Source organism: Chamaea fasciata, unplaced genomic scaffold (assembly GCF_029207755.1).
Source record: "Chamaea fasciata isolate MVZ Bird 193981 ecotype frontalis unplaced genomic scaffold, bChaFas1.0.hap1 SCAF_5, whole genome shotgun sequence".
NCBI lineage: Eukaryota > Metazoa > Chordata > Aves > Passeriformes > Sylviidae > Chamaea > Chamaea fasciata.
Genome location: NW_027094090.1, coordinates 35,055,900 through 35,077,066, shown reverse-complemented (window position 1 = coordinate 35,077,066; position 21,167 = coordinate 35,055,900). Strand labels below are relative to the sequence as shown.

The 21,167-nt window shown below is 36.5% G+C and overlaps 1 protein-coding gene across 2 annotated transcripts in view; it reads right to left on the bottom strand.

Annotated features, from left to right (window-relative positions):
* The window catches only part of FRS2 (fibroblast growth factor receptor substrate 2), a 50,878-nt gene that overhangs the window by 28,078 nt on the left and 1,633 nt on the right, over nt 1–21,167 (bottom strand). The gene's annotated exons all lie outside the window — the stretch shown is intronic.

Here is a 21,167-nt window from a genome sequence, read left to right as displayed (position 1 = left end):
AGATGTTTTGTTTCTCTACGACTGCATTCGGTGGTAACCTCTACATACGAATTCACACTGGCTATATGTTTCTGTATTATTTTGTGACTCAGTCTTTTGTGCTGCAAATTTCTGTAACTTCTAGATAGTAAGAAAGAGGCTGATGTAGTTTAAAATACCACACTAAAACTCCAGACAATTTTGCATATGGAAAATTAACTGATTTGATTTATAGCTAGCATGAACAAGCTTGCCCTTGCCCATCCATTTTGTTAGCATCTGATGGTTACATTGAATGCCCATTTTCTCTCATAAAGAATTAATTCTAGAAACTGCTGTGGATGCCAAAACTTTACTACCGTTACTAACCATGGCTACATCAAAGCAGCACCCACAGCACTCTTCGAAAATGCTATCAATTACACAACAGGGTCTTGTCTTCACTTGGGACTGAAGTCTCCAAAATTTACCCTCCACAGCTACACAGTCTGTGCTTTTTTCTGATGAACTTCCAGAGTGGAAAACATATACATTTGAGGCCAGGGGGCCCAGCATGTGTAGAGTACACTACATTAATTCTTCATATTTATATGATACTCTCTTCCACAAATCACTACTCAAATCGATCACTCTCATTACTGTATGCCAGCTGTGCTATTTAATGGATAGTGAAGTAGTACCACTTGGCAGAGCACATTAGCTTATAAGGTCCAAACAGCAGCTCTGCTGTTAATTTTTTATTATTAAACTTCAGAAAGACCTTGCAAACAAGAAACCAAAAGAGAATACTGATGCTCTGAAAATCCTCCATGTGAGTTGCCAATTCTGAGGTAGTATGGGCTAAAGCAGACAAGTTGTCTCCTTTATGAAGAGTCCCTATTCATAAGTTAGCCACCATCTCCTAAACCAGCAGTCCTCAAACTGAAGCTCGCAATCTCAAAGTTTATTTCATCTTTCCTACCTTCCTCCTACTTTTCCCAGCAGTTCAGGCAGCTCCTTGCAGGAGCCACTGGAGAATTGCAAGGGGATAAACTGACTTATGTTCCTCCTCCAGCTAATACATCTCTACCTAAATGTATGTAAAATACCATTTATTGCTACTGAGAAATAAAATAGGAAATAATAATAAAACCCCATACCCACCTGAATTCAAGCTGTCTCAGGTTTTCCTTTCTAGAAATATGTTTTCAGTTACCCATCATTTCCAAACATCAGCAGGTCACTCATAACTCATAATTGCTCTAGGTTAAAAATAATCATTGTTTTCCTTGCTCAGCTATTTTTTAACCTGGACCAGCTTCCTGATCGGGTTCACCACATGAACACTCAAACACAAGTCAGGGGCTGGCACTGTTTACACCGACAGCATCACAAAGAGAAATGCTATTTGAAACCATGCACACAGATACATCTTTGTAGTTACTTATTCCATGTTCCAGTTAAGTAATCAGTCACATCTTACTGTCAATGAAAAGTGACAGAAAACCTGAAAGAAAGGACAGTATGAAGAAGAATTCAGATTTAGGCAGGTTCTTTTTAACAGAATAATTAAAGTTGTGGTTCTGACCAATCCACAGGAGCTGGAGCTTAATTTTAAAGCAGTTACAACAAGCAAAATGGATACCACTCCAATACAACAGTTTTTTAGAAGAGGACAGATAAGTTAGCTAGATAGATCATTCAGCCAATTTGCTGCTTCAGAGTACTAAAAGTCCGCTCACAAAGGACACAAAACCCAGTCATTCGCAGATGCTGGAAGTACAGCCCTTTGCGGGTAAAAGCTTTGCAGTCTCCAGCAAACCAGCACCACTTGTTAAAAAACATGAAATATAATATGACTTGGCACAAATCCCATTTAAATAACAAGCCCATAAAGCTTGCTGGCACTTACTTAGAAGAGTGGAAAGAAAACAAAATCTATTCTAATTCGCTCAATTCTAAGAGCTAGATTTGTATTTTAAACGTAGTATTTATACATGACTCAACATCTTAAGCTAGACATCAAGTATAGAGGAATGCAAGTTAAAAACCAAATCCAGCAGATAACTGACTTACTAAGCCCCTTCTAGATTTACTCTCTAGGTGAAAACTCAAAGCAGTAACATATATAAAGTACTGATTTCCCTTGTTATATTTCTCTACTCCAGCTTATTAGCATTTCTGCAGTGAACTATATATTTTACCAGCTTTTTTTGAAATTAGGGAAATTGCTTCTTACCACTGTTAATATTTAAACTCCTGCAAAGTAATTACAGGATCTTCTCACTCCCTATAGCACATTTCAACTGCTCAAGGAAGTCCAAGGAATGACACACAAAAAGTCTAAACCAGCTAAATTGAACTACCACTGTCCACAGAGAGGACTAGCTTTTACTAGTTACCATAACCAAATACAGTAATTTAAAAGTAATATCTGCTGAATACCCTGCCTCCTGAGACCCATGTATTTTATTGTGTGAAGAAATGCAGTTATTTTTAAGGTGCTTTCTTGTGTATAGGAGACATGGGATATTACCAGATTCCTGAGCTGTTCTATCTTAAACAAGTTCTAGGATTAGAAATTACACCTAATAAATATTTACACACAAAAATTATTGGCTACATAGAAAAAAAAAGTTTACACTCCAAGATGAGATAACTTGACAGAATATTTGAAAATGAAAAATCCTTTTAAACCCATTAATTATAAAAACTACCAAATAATTAAACACAGAATAGATACATGGTAATTAATGTCTGCAATAAGATGACAAGAAAACTGGTGGAGCTTTGATGTCTTGAAGAGCTCCAAGATCAAAGTTAAAAAACTTTCTGGAATATATAATTAGGTAGAAAGTTAACAGCTCGCAATAAATGGGTGAGATGTAGTGTCTTATCAGAACACAAAGGAGTCAAGATAGGTTCACACATGCTAGTCTTAAGCAACTTACAATAAAGAATAAACACTGGCATGAAAATATCCAACCAAACAAGAAAAAAAACACACCTTTCTCCAATATTTAGCAATTTTCAAAAGCAGTTTCAGACTAATAACTACATTTGAACTTCGTGCTGAAATATATTCCTGGCAAGAACTAAATTCTAGCATAACACCATGTGACATACTAGACTAATATAAACTACAGAAGTGATTAGTGAGGATCTTAAAAAATGGAATCATGGAAGTAAAACCAATAAACATCAATACTTTGAAAGTGTGTGGATGTTAGGATAGAAAAATGATAATGTTTGCTATGTAGCAAAGCTACAAAGTCTGAAGTGTAAACTTTAAGGTTTCATTAATACAATTGGTACTTTTAATCTTTTATAATAACTTTCTTTGGTATCTTTTATAATGACTTTCACCTATTCACTAAAGGAGAAAATGTCACTGACTCTCTAAGAGGAGGTTTTCCAGCAGCAAACAGTTCAGGTAACAATTTTATATGACAACAGATTCATAAAACACAATTACTGAACAGTGTTTGTTCTTTTGCTGCATACCTCAGTCACTTTTTCCTGTCTTTTCTGTAGCCTTTCACCTCCACATACACCTCTGCTGGCAAACACCCTGAAAATAACCATTGACCCTTTTGTACCAACTTCGGGGGGTTTAGTCAATCAGTAGGGAGATCAGTAATAATCACCACACTGCCAGTTATTTCATCCAATGGAGACAGCATCAGATGGATCCAGGGGGCAACTAAGGCCAGGACCTTTTGTTTCCAGGACACTGGAAAGAATCTCTGTATAGCTCACTAGATGGTCTCAGTTATGTGCCACTTTCTCCATTTTCTTTGTTCAGCTCATCCCTAGCTCATATCCAGGAATTTGCTACCACCATTGCTGTCAATCTACAACCACTTACATAACGTAGTTTTCTTGTTTTGCATGCCTATCTCACCCATTTAGACAGTACTCTAAAAAACAGTTGGCAATACCTGCCCTAATATACTGCAGCTATCACAGGAGATATGATTGCAGCTGGTCATTACACACTGCGTAACAGACACAAAAACTCTCAAGTCCAGCCACAGTTCCTTGGCAGGAACGCCTCTACCAGTCTAAAATGGCATCCCCATTTTATGGCACAGCTATCCTCCTTTCGTCTGTTCCCATGCAATGAAAATATTCTCCATCCAAGAACTAGCAATGAGCAGATTCATTTCAATTACGTTAAAACACTGTTATGCTTATAATACAGTTAAAGGGCCTTGCACTTCAACCTTAATGTGCATACAAGTTATGAAGGGGTTTCATGTGCAATTCTACACTTGCAGAAGTATTGCCTGATATTGTACTGCTTATAACCCTTCTAACCCTAAACTGTAAAGACAAACACATATTTGATGGGTAGAGGCTTTAAAAAGGGAAAGTGTACAGTTTGTCAGTAAATTTGACTTAAACAAAGTTTCCTAAGAAACTACAGCTACACCTTATTTACAGCCAGCACAATGCTGACAAATCAATTTTTTTTATTTTTATGTATAAAAACTTCCTCTGCAACAGTTCAGGAGACAAGGGAAGAAAACATAATAGTGGATGAGCTTAAAAAAAGAGACTCTCAAGACATGCTACGCCAATTAGTTTACTTTTCTCACAGAAACTGTGTTCTTTGAGATAATACAACTAGCAAGTCCAAAGGTCCATATTTAGGCGATTCAATCATGTCCTAAATATTTTAAATATTACATATTAATGAAATATTGAAAGTATTTTCGGTAACTGTCTTTAGAGTTTAGCTCATACATACTAAGGTAAAAGAGGCACCCTGTCACAAAGTCTCACCTTTCCCTTACAATCTGAAGGCTGTTGTCTTGGTTTAGATAGATAGGCATCTTCCAGGGAGGGTTGGAGTCTTTTTTGAAATGTAAGTCCCTCTCTTGCTTTTTCAAATTATCATAAATTTGCAATTAAGAGGCTGTCAGGCAAAGATTTTGGGAATAGGTATAGCAGTTCTTTATTAGGGATATAAAAATACAGATGTTGTAGTACAGAATAAGCAAGCAAACAAACAAACAAGAAATTTTAGAAAAACTCTGACAGAGTCAGAAATACAACTTGACACTTTGTTGGTCAGGGTGTTGGAAGCAGTCTACAGTAAGCTTTTTCTGGAGTGGCAGATGTGGTTTTGTTGGAGTAGAGATGGTCTTGTTGAAAAAAAGGTCTAGTAAGGGTGAGATGGGTTTGGTTTTTTTCCAGGGATTTGGTAGAAAGACTGGATACTTAGTGGGACTGTGGCTTTTTTTTATTTAGGTTAAGATGGTTTGGCTCTTCTTCTTTGTGTGGAGCATCTTACAATAGTGCAGTGTAATGTGTTATGTCATTGATGAGCTCTTAATGGTCTATTAGCAGAAGACATTTCTACGGAAGTAGTGAAACAATGAAGAGAGATAAGTAGCACTCTATCATTTGATAAGCGACACTGACTTATTTGGGCAAAGATAAGCAATTCTGCTTCACCCAGATGGAAGAGAATAATATGCTTTTTACAAAACCCATGACAGCTGTATAAAAGAAAGCCTGTGTGGCAAAGAGAAAAGGTGAGTGAAGAGAACACGTACCCATCAAACATTTCAAAAAACTTACAGCATGGCAAATGAAATTGAGCACTAATAAGTATGGCTTACACTGTAAATAACCAGTGAGAACTTTAACGAATAAATAGTCTTTAGCATTACTTATTTCTACCAAATGCCCAAAAATTATCTCATCAATCTGCCCAAGTGGTCCAACAAACTTGCAGTTTTGGATATAGGCATGTTTTGGAAACACACCGGCAAGTATACTTGACTGGTTCAAAAAACTTTGGTCATTACTTGTATAGAAATATTCATTAATTACCTACTCCTAAAATACACAGTATTATTCCAGTTAACAGGCTCCAAGGCAAAAAGTTCAATCTTTACCCAAACTACACAATAACCTAGCAGAAGGACCTGATCACTTGCACTCATTGGCACGGTGATACAGATGCAGAGCCCCTGAGCATGTAGTTTCTCCTTTCCAAAGTTTGCTACACACCAGAACCTCCAGTTACCCAGTGCCACTGATTTTAAGCAGGGCAGATTTCACATGTGGTCTCACCATACATAAATCCAGTCAGTATTTGCTCTTCTAACTCTAAAATAGCTTGTTGGTCTTCATAAAAAGGAATTGCCTCTTTGAGCTTTCTATAAACTTCAAGGCACCAACTGCCTGCCTGTGCCTCTATCTCACCACTATTTTTCTTGCTGCCTGTGCCAGATACATAAATTCTCCTACCTGTAAGAATCAACATGGATCCCCAAAAAGTTGTACCAGATCTGTGAAAACTAAGAGAAGGTTTATAATTTCACACTGAGTTAAAAACAGTCCCCTCAAACCACCACTTAAAAACGACCAGACAAATTAACAATACTACAGCCATGTATCTGACACTCTGCATTTTCCCATAAAATATATATATACATATATATATATATACACACAATATAAACAATTAAAGGATGCCATTACAATTTAAATGTATTTTCCAAGTCATCCCTTAAATCTATTACTTAAAGTATTTTCCAAGTCATTCTTTAAAAGCCACATCTTCAATTACCAGAAACTGATGCTTCCAAGTTCAAAATACTGAAGTGGTCTTGCTTATTTAGTCTATCCAGAAAAAGACAGGAATACTAATAGCAAAGCCAGATGTTGTTAATAACATCTAATTAACACCACAAGGTTCCTACTGATTCACTGCAACCCCAGAAACCTGGGGTTTCTGGTGCTTTCATGCAACCAGGATAGATAGGATGTTTCTGGGAAGACCAGAGAAAATAAGTGAACAGCTGTGTCGAATAACTCCCCTCACAGTCAGTAAAGCTACAAGTTAACATTAAAAATTTAAGTTTCTTGTAGTAATCTTTCAATCATTCTGATTTTGAAAGTGAGGAGAAATCTCAAATAATTTTGCATTTTTATATATTCTGCACATCCAAGGACAACACTAATCTAGGCAGAATGTATCCAAAAGTTCAATTATTTTGCAGATAGCAATAAGTATTTAACATGAAAAGGAAATACAAAGGTTACAAGAAAACGTGTGCCTTTTCTACTCTTATAAGCTCATGTTAATAAGGGCCATGTTTTATGTCAAAGATTTGAACATTAGAGCCAGATAGCTTTCAAACAGCTGAAACTGTGAAAGCTCTTTTGACCTTATACTCAAGATTAAAGCTACACTTTTGAGTTTCTTTTAAATATTCTCTTTCATAATTTAAAAAAAAAAACCCACATGACATTAAATGTGTCCCAGAAACCGTATTTAAGTACACATGATACAAGAATGAATGGGAGGTAGGAAGAAGGACATAAAAAAAATTCATAAGCAGAAGAAATTCAGTTGTACTCTACTCAATATAATTTTCATTATAGGAAGTACTTTAACCACAGTGTTTGATTTTAGTTACATAAAGGGAGTAAGTTAAGATGACTGTACAAATAAAAAAATTTTTAAAAAAGGTCAAAATAGTGAATATGGGTAACCAAACAGTTGTGTAACACTCCCTAAAGATTACGCTGGGCTGCTCCATAAATTTTTACACTGCCAACTTCTGCTTGCTTGTCTGAAAAAACCCCTAATTTCTTACCACTGTTGTGAAATCACAGGGAAGTCCAACTGACTCAATACTAATATTTACCTACCTGTGTCCTACTCCACTTCTTCTTCTTTATATGTTGACACTGAAGCCCAAAAATGCCAAAACCAATTGTTTTTAAAATTTGTAATTTTCTCTACTGCAATTATGTCTACTAGAACTGACATAATAAGAGGCAATAAAAAACTCATCTCTTTCAAAACCAAGCATATGTTTCTGAGGAAATACAAAGTCAATTTGTAACAAGGGTGTATCATTTCCTTACATGTATAGAAAATAGTTTTATTTTTTTCAAGTAGTGTGACACTTTCCTTTTGTAAATTAAAGAGTCATTGTGAGGTGGGATATTTTAAATTAACTGCTTTTCTTTCTCAGAATGCTATTTTGTGTTTCCCTCAGCTGATCTAAAGGTGAAGCAGCTGAAAGACATGATCTTTCCTGCTCTGGCCATATTCTAATTAGCCAGAAAAGCTTCAATCCCAACTACTGCACTGGTCTTGCAGATCAAATGACCACACTGTGACCAGTGCCAACAAAAGGAAGGCTGGACCATAATGCCTAAGAAGAAATCAGACACTTCCTTTTTCAGAGCAGGTCACACTTCAACAACTTTAAAGTCATCATGAAAATAAAACTTCATTATAATCTAAGATGATACTACGGAAATTAGCTGAAATAAATTAACCTGTGTATCATTTCGGCAGAATCCTACAGAAAATCTAAGGGAAAAGAAACCAATCTGTAGCCTCTGAAACTGCTTTCTTTTAACAAACGTTATGCAAAGCTAAGTTCATATAAAGGCAAAGTTACGTGCAAAGCGTAAATCTGTGTAAAAGTTGGGAAGGGTTTTATACATACAAAGTACAGTATTTCAGTTGCAACATCAAAAACTGATGTTGCAACTGTATTGATAAGACTTACTAAATCTAGACTTACACACACAGCTTCTTGATATTTTACAACTCCTAACAGTGCTATTTCTAACTTCCATTTACACTGCAGTGTAAGCGTCAAAAATTCTGCACAAATACAGTTTTAAAAAATTCCTAAATATTTATGAATAGGATTAGTGAATTTAGCCAGCACAGATTCTATTTTCTTACAGAAGTGCATTTAATTTTGCATTTTGTTCAAAGTAAGAACACAAAACCTCATTTAAGTGTACAAGTTAAGATTAAGCTCCTGACAGTTAAGCTGTTTCAGCTGACTGATGGTAGTCATTCCCATCATCTCTCAAGAAGTCAACTACAGATGTCAAGTTTTAAATGATACTTAACATAAACACTCAGCATGAAACCTTTGGAAGTTTGTCATTTGCTAAACCTGATCACTAAAGTATTCAGCAAGCATAGCTACAAATTAAAAGATTTTTGTCGCCCCGTCTGTGAAAGATAAATAGGAGAAAAATTAATTCAGAGCAAGAACATACACTTTAAGCCTTCACATTTCACATCTGATTTTTCATGACAGTGCAAGATAAATGATTTGCTTTCACCGTATACTTACTACTGCCCTAGTTTACTGAATACAAGTTTAAAAACTTACTACACTACTTAACTTTTAAGTTAAAAGGATGTCTTTGAAATGATAACTATGTATTGTCTGAAAATATTTTGGCACTGGCACAGAATCTGCAAAGAAAAGCCCAAGCTTTAATTTAATTATCCTTTTATAAGAACTGTGGTTTGAGAAAATACAACAACTTCGTAAACATAATAATCACTAAGAGTAATTGCCTTTGGCAGTAATGTCCCAAAGCAAGTTTGGATACCCAAGATAAACCAGGATTCCTATTCTTTCTCTCTGTACTTTTCAGTTAATATAAAAATTCAAAAGCAAACGAAAATGGTGTGTCTAACACCGTAAGACAAATTTCTGTCATAGCAACATATTATCATTAATAAATAATGGAATCAGTCAACAAGCATGTTACAGAAACTGCAACCCAACAATAAAATCTGCAAAAGTTACATTATTTTCTAGAACAGAAATAGAAAGGAACTGATGAAGTTTAGATGCAGTTACAGAAGCAGTGTGAAATAATCATTATGCTACTTACAGTGTACTTTAATCCCAGATACACTATCCACTTACTGCAAACCCTTTGTATGTACTGGAATACACCCAAAAGCACAGAAGCCACTTATCCCTGCCTAAAAATATTGCAGGTATTTTGAAAGTAATTTAGAACTAAGAAACATGATAATTAGCTGACTTTAAGACAGCAAAACACTGTAATTCAAATTCTATATGTAACAGGCAAGATTAGGATAAATTAAAGCAAGTACACAGAATTCCCAAAAATCAAACTTCTTCCTAACTGATTTCAAGTCCTCTTTATCATTTCCCATACAATTCCCACTGCTGATTCACTGTCTTACCCTATCTTGCCTGGCTCCTACAACTTCTGTTTTAACCCACCAACCTTTAGGCTGCTCACCTATGTGAAACACTGCAAGTTTTCACAAGTCCAGTTCTACACCTGAACTGGATGTATTCTCTCTAATAGCTGATCATTAAAAGAAGCTAATTATTACTGTGTTTGCAAACATATGTGCTTTGATACTACTGTACAACTCCAAGTAAATTACTTGACTCTGAGTATTTTCAATATTAGTAAACTAACATCCCTACACTCCTTCATAAATTCCAACCCATTTATGTTGACTATTTGAATATGCAGCTCAATTTCTGTACATTACCCCCGAAACTACAGCAGGAGAAAACTGTTCAGTTTAGTTGGCAGTCAATACCGTTTAACAAGGAGGACTTTTAATTTACAATATTTCAATCACCCTATATACACCTGTAACATCTCAAGTGAGAGGAAAGAAAAATGTAGTGCAGAAGGGAAAAGAAGCAGTTAGAAAACTTTTAAATAATACATGATAGAACCACAACAAGATTATATTCATTGCTTCTGCTGTGCCAGCTAATAAAAGCCTGTAGTATGATGCAAGTACAGCTGCTGTCAAACTCTGAAACCTGCCGAGTGCTGCAGACTGATATAAATTCTCAGTGCAGTGACTTTTGCAGGCAGCCCAATTACACCTTCAAACAGGACCATGAGCATGTCAACTTTGCCCTTTCTAACAGCCCCACGCAGCAGCAGCATGAATCAATTAACCCCAGTGGCGTAATTTTTCTATTATTCAACCGAAATTGCATTAATTCTTGACAGCTGAGGCAATACATTTTGTCTATTATATTCACTGCACTATGACCAAACTTCATAGAACAAATTAGTATGGGCATGTTAATTTTAGCCATTTTTGTAACTTACTATGTATTGAAGCAAGAGCTGAGTTCTTTAACCTCTAGCACATCTGGGCTTCCTTGATGGTCATCAGATAGCCTAGGGAACAAGAAGCAATCACAGGATTCTAAGAACTCAGCCTCCTAATTGTGTGGTACAGTACATGACTCATTTGAGAGTTTCCCTAGGGAATCTTCTAAAGTGGACACTTTTCAGAAGTCTCACTACATTTTTAAGTGTTTGAAAATCTCTGCCAAGTCACTACTATAGACTTATGCCATCAGTTGTGAAATATGACCTTAGCTGAAGCACATCTAGTAGCTTTGTTAGTTAAAAAAAGTACTAAAATAGATTTATAAATAATGCTTAAAATCCATATGAAAAGCTGCAATGCACCACAAAACCGACTAGCACAATTCATTACACTAGGCACAGGTCTAATGAGTGCCTGTGAATGCACACACTTCATAAAGAAGCATTTACAGTTTCCTTGGAAATAAAATGAAGTTCTGCGAAGTAGCAACCACCATCACCAAGAAGCCGGCCGAGAATTTCACGGTACTCACTGGGTGCCAGCCCCCCACCAAAATCCCCACCTTACTCAGGAGACAAACACTGAGCCAGTCACGAATCAGCTGCTAAGCTGCTGCAGTTTACACCATGGCCTCTTAAAGCAAACAAACAAAAAAAATACCATAAGGCCACACTGTAAACTCATTTACAGTTTAGTCATGCATGTGCAAGAGGATTGCAAAACAAACTATAGAAAGAGGTGCACTACCTGCCCCAAGATACACCACCACCTTTTCTGACTTAAAAACCCCCAAACCTACTGATATCCAGTTTAACTGTAAACACTTCACCCAAGTGTACAGCTGCTGGGCAGAACTGTGCTATTCAAACAAATGAAAAATATAGTTAGAGAAAGGGGGAATGATCTACTCACTGTGCATCTGCACCAGCACAAAACTTCAAGCCTTGGAAATAAAGTGTTTCTATTAAATTTTTTTTTTAAAAAAAGCAAAGAATTATTCTTCTGTGATACTTCCTTGTTTGGTTTGAAGTCAAGATTATAGAAGGTACATTTCCCTCGTATAGCACACTCAAGAAATAATATTTCATACAGAATAAACCTAAAGTGTCACTACTTTAAAAGGTCACTAATACAGTATGATAGGACACTACTGATAAGAATCCAGTGCACCTTCTTAATGCACTGCTCACTTTAGAAGTCAGCACCAATGAAATAGTACCACTGCATCCAGTCATCAGTGCAAGAGCAGTCTGATGTCACATAACAACTGATTCTATCTCTACTTATCAGCATCAAGTATCTCCTGGTAGTCAACATTTAATCATTTATTTAGAGATTTCCCCAGAGTACACCATGTATCATTAAGTACTTTAGCCTGTCCTCAAGGCCTCGGCTGAATGTGTTTCTTCTCATCAGACAGCATCCCACAACTTCAAAAAAAACATCCTTCCTAAGGAGAGCTTATAACCAGTAATGCTAAACTGGTATGGTAATGGCACAATGAAATCTTCAGAGAGGTAGTTTTAATTTTATACTATTGACATGGTTAAACTGCTTTTCACTTTGATATGAAATCATACCATTTACAATTAGTAAGTTACATCCATTTAACAATTAGAATTCTATATTACAGCTGACATAAGAAATACAAACTCTTCAAGAGAAGTAAATTTAAATTTAGCAGACGTACATGAAGTTGTGCTCTATGGGACTAATGAATAGGGATTACCAGAATAACGAACTCTAAGGCAGAAAGAAATAAATACTTATTAGGCAAATGCACTGACACTCAGGGACAAAAATCACTATAAAAACACATTTGTGAAGGTCAGATGATCCGCATAACACTGTAAGCAGAGAAAATCCAAAACAAATAACTTGAACTTTAGATTCTGAAGAGCACTTTGTTGCACTTTACTTGTAGAAATATTTCAAGACCCTAAGTGGCCATTAAGTATCTTAAAATAGGAGTCGTAATGTACACTTAAACCCAAAGAGTCCTACAGAAACTAGAAGCTTATCTAAGTTTCTGGTATATGTTGTACCTCTGAGACAAAACACACACTGCTCTAGAACTAAAGAGCCACTGGACAAGCTGGAAATTCTCTCCCAACCTCTGTTTACAGAAAAAGTTCTGGAACTTAGGGAGGGAGAATATAAGTACTGCACAAGAAAGTTTCACATCTCTACTGAAAAAAAAAGAGGAGGGAAGAAAATATAAAAAAATAAAATAGTTTGTCTGAAGTCTATGTAGCACCTTCCCTTTTTCATTTCCTCTATACATTCTTTTCTAGTCCAGCAACTTTTAGGAATGGAGTAGCAGGACTGACCAATTGCTCAGAATTTCTCCAACTATAGGGACAACAATATTGTTAATATAATACTAAAATACCACAAAGTTCAAGCTTAGAGAACAATCTATTGGACTCGATTTAATATTAACTTGTTCATTACTTTTCAAGATCTAAAAAGTCTTAATTAAATGCCTTTTAATAACAAAGATTAACATAATAGTATCCTTCCTAGCAAAATTGCAAGTGCAGAGAAAGCTCTTTCAGGAACTGAATACCATCACCTAAAACTTGTACAACAAATGAAGAAAGAGATAGCTACCAGAGAGATAAGAAGGCAAGCATTCCCATTCATAATGAGATCTAAATATTTGCTTTTTGTAGCCCAAAAGTAGTGGACAATTATTTAAGAATTTAAAACTACATCCAGTCTAGATGCAGAAATAGTGCATCCTATCGATAGTCTGACAGGAAACATCCAGCTTACTTTAGTATTAACACTGGTACACCTGAGAGAATTAACACTATCACTGCCCTAGTCCTTTTACATTTATAGCAATAAAAACTGATGAGCAATACACACTGCATTCTCAATTTCAAACTATGAAAGTCTACTCAGCAGATTTTAAGAGAAGAAAACATAAGACAGCTGCCAGAACACAGAAGAGATTCACAATGATTTAACTGTACTATCCTAAAACATTTCTAAGACACATACAGCAAGTTATACATTAAAATTTATTATTTTATCTATTATAACTAGTTTACTTTTTCATTATATTACCAGCCAAAAAAACTTCAAATTACAAGTAGCCACAGAAGTTTACCCCAAAACCCCCCAAAAACTCATAAACAAAATGCAAAACACAAGCTGCAGAAACCTTGGGACCAAAGCTTCATGAAACATGAAAAAAGTATTTAAGAGTGACTTGGCTTTCCTTAATAACAAGAAAAAGTAGTACCTCTGTTAATATTAGTTCTGCAATAAGTCAAATATATGACATAGCACTTAATACTACTTTGATTGCCAGTTTAATTCAATTCTTGCATTATTTCAATAAAAGCTGCAGATCACATCTGCCTCACCAAAGAAACCTGCCAAGTGCAGAAAACAGTATTTACTATCTGAAATCACATATGATACTAAATGTCCACAAAATATGACACCTCATCACACAACAGATTTTAAAGCATGCCACTGGTGCACTCCGAAGTAAAATCACTGGACAAATAAATCAGATTTAAAAGATATACAGCAATATATGTTTCCAAACTACCTATAAGAAAAGATCCAAAGGTAATATGTATCCCCGTCTGCTTACATGATTTAAAACATTGTTGATCTGTATAAGCAAAGAGACAACAGGATACTCTAATACCCAAGAAGAATGGTCACAGGTGCAGTCATTTTCTCTTGTAATAGTATTAACATATATAACATCTCAGAAGTTTTGTACATCGAAGTGTATGACATGAAATATAAGTAAAGACATGGGCCTGGGGGGAGGGGGGGGGGGGGAAAGAAGACAGATTCAAGTGCCAAAAGTAGCAAGGAAAAAGGCTATGATGCAGAAATACGGGTCTTTGAATTCAAAGACAATAAGCGAGCTTTAGCCTGATGAGGAAAGTAGCAGTCAGACTACTGAAAAATCGTAGCAGCTGTATTTTGAACAGATTGCAGAGATAGGAATATCAGCAGAGGGAGAAGGTACTTGAAGTACTCCAGATGGCAGATACAGAAACTTCATTTGCAAAGACAGAAAAAGAAAATGTGGTCTTGAAAACGTTATTTGGACAAGGAAGGGGTATATGAATAAAACATGACTGTGGACTCAAGGAGAAGAAAAAGAAAGGGCTATTCCCAAACAAGTGCCCTCCCTGGGTGAGGGAGGATTATTACACTGTCAGCAGCATTGCAAATGGCAGGCGAATGAGTTAAGTTTGAGAGAGAAGATAAAGAGCTCTGAAACATTCAAAAATGTTTATGATGATAAAAAACACTTACAGGAAATGGAGGACTGAATGAAGACACACAAAGAGCCACGAAACTCTACAAAATTTACAGCAACCTAAATATAGGAGATGCAGAGATTTCTATGAACGTTGGACACATTAGGATTAGTGGGAAGAGGGTACAGAAGTGGGAAGACGCTTGCAGCAAGCAGCACCACAAAGGCAGGAGGGGGTCAAGGCTGTGACAGCCAGGCAAGTTTCCCTACATCATCCATCCTCTCATTCCCACAAACCTAAAGCAGCTTAGTTACAGATTTTATAAAAAGCCCAACTACACTCAGAAAATGTAAATAATTTTTTAATTTTATTATTGTACCACCTGACAGATACACAACAGCAACTACTTTCAATTACAATTTTTGTGGTGATTTAAAAGCAAGACCATATTTTATTTAAACTAAAATTTGTGTTCTAGCTACATGCTTCAATTAGTGTGGAGTTACTGAAAAATACAGACAGCTAGAAAAAAATGTAGTCTAATACCCTCTACTTGTATTAGTTGCCTGAAAGGGCAACTTGAAAAGGGCTTGTGGAGTCCCCTTGTGTTTCAGTAAGACTTTTTTTTAAAAGAAAAATAACAACAACTGTGCTTTAAAGGAGTAATTCAAAGAGATTACAAAAAAAAAAAAAAAAGCCCTACAACAAATGCTAAGATGCCAGAAGAATCTTAACATATTTCCCTGAAGAAGTAGCCCTCCCTGTGTTTGCTTGGTATCTTAATTTGCCTTTGGTTTCAAAACGCTAGGCTTGCCAAGAGCTATTCCTTTCAAAACCTCAGGAATTCCATTACTAGTTTTAAGCTAAATTAAAGGAAAATAGAAGCATTCAATGCATGGCAAAAGTATGCACAAAGTGTTTGTTGATACTCATAAATAGACTGAAAAATTTAGCCGTGACTGAAGGATAACTGCTGCATAGTCAACTCAGTTTTGCTCTGTCGTGCTGCTGAGCAAAAAGCTACTGCTGTCAGTCCAAACAGGCTCAGCATAAGATTGATACATTGCTACCAAGATCGAACACAGCACTAGACCATTCATTTCTCACTTCAGGTTTAAATATAAACTAAAGTTTGCATTTCTGCAGGAGAAAAAGAGGAAATAGTGAGAATTCCCTCTTTAAAGCAACTGCTCCAACATCTCCATCAGGGAAAAATGTCTCACTGTCCTAAAGCACGGCAAAACCAGTCAACTCTCCACCCTGTCAAACATCTTGTGAATAATGAAATAAAGACATTTCATCTCAGAAATTTGTCCAGCATTGTGCTGATGAATATCTTTCCAATGTCCACACAATTGGGTCTCTTCCAAATCATGATATTTTATGATTCTCAGCATGCAGTATTACTACAATCACATCTGCCCAATAAATAATGTTAAGAATGAAATGTCCCCACCTGCATATTGTGCCAGGTGTCATGCTATCACACAAGAAGGAAATACCCCTGTGCAAAGCATTTAGGAGTATCTTCATGAAAGACAAAAGCTTCATCTGTGCCAAGGTGTGTAATCCCAGCAGTAAGAACTACTATGCAGTTTAACTTCTTTGGCAGCAGTGACAGAACAGTGAAAATATCAACACACTATTTTTTACTGCAGCTCTCATGAGAGATCAAAGATCTGTAACCTGCATTACAAACACAAGAGCCCAGGTATTTGGGATGGAGAGTTTATTTTACCTATGGAAAGGCAGGAAATTCAAGCAACTTTTCACCATTGAGCCAGCAGCACCCAGTATGGATCAGGGGTTTACAGCAACCATCACCACTGTGTGAATGACAGCAGTAGCATCTCAACCCTGCCAGGACCAAAATCACTGTGAAGAAAAGTCAAGGAAAAAGAGTCAGTTCTTCAGACTGACAACATGGGGCTCCAGTCTCTCCTGACTTAGGCATACATACAGGAAAACTATCAGTATCTCAGATATGCCAACTGCCCAAGAGTATTTTACATTTGCTACACGCACAGACAATTAATATGGTACTTGTGAATTAGATTTTTCTCAGCAGAAAAGTAACAAACACACCTACAAGAAAAAGCTGAATAGCATGATATAACTGAGCACCTTTTCCATAAGATACACATTTATCATAAATAAAGGAAAGAATAAGGATAAGCTTAAACCTACATTTTTTAAATGTTTTTTTTTTTTTTTTTAAATCCTGGTCCAAGAATGTACCAACACAGAGGTGTTTCTATCTACAGCCAAAACAGAACCTAAACATCTATTAAAAAAACCAAACAACAACAAAATAAAAACAAAACAAAAACCACCCAGTTCTGTGGGAAGAAACAGCAGGTCTAGTAACTGGCTGATTCTAGAAGCTGAAGTAAATAAAGGCCATCCAGCATGGTCAGGTATGATTGCAATAACATGCCATGCAATGAGTTTACACTTGCAGTATCTGAGAGGAACACACTGCCTAACACAGATACCAGTATTACTTTGTTGACTGAGATTCAAGCAGAAAGTTAAGAGATTAGCCTGGACTGCCCGAGAAGTCAGTGACAGATTACACATCACTCCTGTGACAAGGAGCTTCTCATCTCACTACCCCACATATGGATGTAAAAGCATTTTAGAAAAAGAACAAAATAAAACATGAAATTAAAGTACTCTAAGACATGAGAAGGAAATAGTCAGCAATCACAATGCCATTTCCACTAATTAGAAAAGAACAGTCCCAAGCATGCAATAATCATGAATTTGTATTGTATAAACATCAGAAATAAGTTATTAGTTCTTTTTATTTAAGCCAAGAGGTAATTATTTTTGTTGCCATTTAAAGCTTGAGGGGAAAACTGAAATTGTGGAGAATTCCATGGTTGCAGGAAGAGGGAACACAATAAAGAGTGAATGAAATTTGCCATCGTGATTGTTGCTACCCTGTCAGATGCAGTGAGGATGAAGCTTTGAAAAGTACACTATAGCTGGAGAATACATGACATACATACTCAGACATTTGTATGCACACGTATGAGAAAGCACCTCACACCTGTTTATCACCAGTTCAAGTTTAAAAAGAATCGTCACATCTAGCACTGATTACACAGAAGGGCCAGCAACTAAAGATGATGTTTAAGGGTGGAAAACTGAAAGTCTATTACAACTGCTGTTCTACAACTCATGCATAACCAAAACACCATCTGCATGCCCTACGTCTCTGGCAGCACTCTTCTGCCAACACTTCCTCAAACCATTTTGATAAAAAACTAGTAGGAGACAAAAATAAAACCCATTACATTTTTACACAAAATGTTACTTAAGAGCTGCAGATAGGTCATCTCTTCCAGCAGTAGCTACTGCCCAGTTACTCATCACCACTGAGCAAAGAGAGACTACCACCCATACAGACTTGAAACAGAGTGAATCATGTAAGAGCACACTAATCCACTTAGGGAAAAATTAATCAAGGTGACTGACCAGTGAAGGTAGGCTGAGCTAATACAGCCCATTTAATGGCTGATTCTGACTAAAGCATGTAACACTGCATATGGCTTCTCTGGTGGAAAGGATCATTACGCATGGTAATCTATGGCAGAGAAGGAGGGACAAATGGATGGGGGACACTGTATCTACAATTTTCACAGATATTGGGGGAGAAAAAAAAATCAATGCCTATCCATATCCTGAAATATTAACTACAACCTCTGTGATAGGCTGAATAAGATGGATTTTGAAAACCACTAATCGTTATAGTTACTTAGGAAGAGAAGTCACAGACTGCCTCCCCAGAAACTGCGTCAAGTTAGAATGTGTATCTTATATCAGCCTCAAAATTTTCATAGATTTTGTTCTGTCTCTTTAGCTACTTGTTACTGAAAAATACACTGCCATTTTCTTAGTGGACACTCTGATCACTAACTTTCGCTATTTAAGTATTTTAAATTTAAAAATTCAATATGCATGCCAAACATTTATTTGTGCAGTAAATCTGATGAACAGCAGTTGTATGAAACAATAGGTATCAAGTTTTTTTGGTTTTTTTTTTTATTAGTTACTATACAAAAGGCTAGATTCTTCCCCCAAAATCCCTTCAAAGGACACACACCACCCTGGTTTAAGGGGTCTAAGATGCAAATATTCTCCTGAGCCATAACCAAATGATGTCTTCAATCCCTTAGTGCTGTACCATATTAACTTCACAGAATTAGGCCAGTATCAAATATACTTTAAACTGGCATAATGTGTCACTGTCACCAAAAGAAACAGACACACCCTGCTCCCCTTACTGCTTGCTTCCACCCCCATCTCTGCGCCAGCACAAATGTTTGTGCAGCAAACTGATCCAGCTCAAAGCGAACCCTTCCCTGCCTGCCCCTCCCCCAGGTTAGTTCAATCCTCAGCCCGGCTCACCACATAACCATACAAGTATTTGCCTGCACAAAGGAGGAAGCAGCAGAGCAGGGTGGAAGCAAACAGGACCATGTTTTTCAATGGTGGAGCTGCTCTGTGCCAGCTGTATGCCAATGCAAAGCAGGAGTAGGTAGGTCGAAGGCTGGAGTCCTGCAACACCAACCTCACAGACCCAGGCCTATGGTGTGCCACTCCTGCTCTTCCTCTCTAGGATCCCACCCTCCACTCAGACAGCCACTGACAGCCGTGCAACTGCCAGCTGAGTTGGTCCAGGGTACTGAGTCAACTGAAAACTAATTCTATCAAGAAAAAAAAAAAAAAAAGAAAAAAAGTTGCTAATTTTCAGCCAGTACAGGTTCCTGAACCAGTTCCCAGTGCAATTCTTACCAGCACACGGAAGGAAGAGAAGGAAGGATGCTGGGAAGGTGGGAGATCCAATTTTAATCAGTTTGGGATGCTGTGGAAACACTCAGACACCACCACATTTTAAATTTCAGCTTGCCTGCACAGCTGAATGTGACTATTTTAAACAATTTTTTCCTAAAATTAAACCTTATTCTAATCTTTGCGGGAACCTAAGCAGCCATAGTCTACTTGGGCACAAGGAGCAAGGCCAGTTCACTACATTAACCACTTTCACCCTTCACATTCAATAAAACGAAGAGAGAGTGTTAGTTTCTCTAACTTAATGACAGTATTACCAGATAATTGTTTGAAACATCACTGATTAAATAACCTCAGATATTTGCATAAGAAGAATATACATGGAATAAAACCATTGCAGCCACATAAGTATTATCTTAACCATAGTTTAGTACTTACAAGAAATTTAAATGGTTCAGGTGATTAAAGCTGTCTAACAAACCTCTCTACTCAGGAGTGAATTTCATCCATTATTCAAGAAGTTGTTTTGCTTGAACTACAAGTCCCAATGATCACAGAAATGAGCAAAATTCATTTCAATGAGGTCATAATCAAACTCCTAATAAACATGGATGTAGCTGCTTTCAAGCTAACTTTTGAACAATGATGTATCATAAGTGAAAATATAGACTGTTAGCAACGATCTTTTTAACCTATAAACAATGGGATTTATAACTGAATTGTTAAATTTAACAGAGAACTATTTCCATGCAAAGGAAATGTCCATTTATGTTCATCCAGTTAACAAAGAAAAGAAATATAATCATATAAATTCAAAAGGTAAGACATATCAACATTACAGTTCAAGAACTGAAGTGCAGAATGAGATGCTATACTATATTTTTCCAGTTAATGAACTCTCTTACAAAGCCAGATTCCTTAACAGACTACCACCTGGGTACAGCAGCATTTTATAAGACAACCAGTCTTCTCTTCAACTGAAATTGCTTGTATGACAAAAAAAAGTGTTCCAAAGTACCCTGCCTATAAAAATTATAGAGAAGCAAGAACAGTTTATTTTGACTGCAACTCACCACCAACACTTGAGACAAAACACTGACCTGGAAAGTAAGCAAAACCCTGAAAACCTATTTAACCATATATTCATACAACTGCTGGCACAATGTTTCAACAAGTATTTTCAAGGCATTCTTGACTTGGAAGTGAGTAAACTCAGGGACTCTCAGTCAAGGAATAAGGCTCTAAATTTT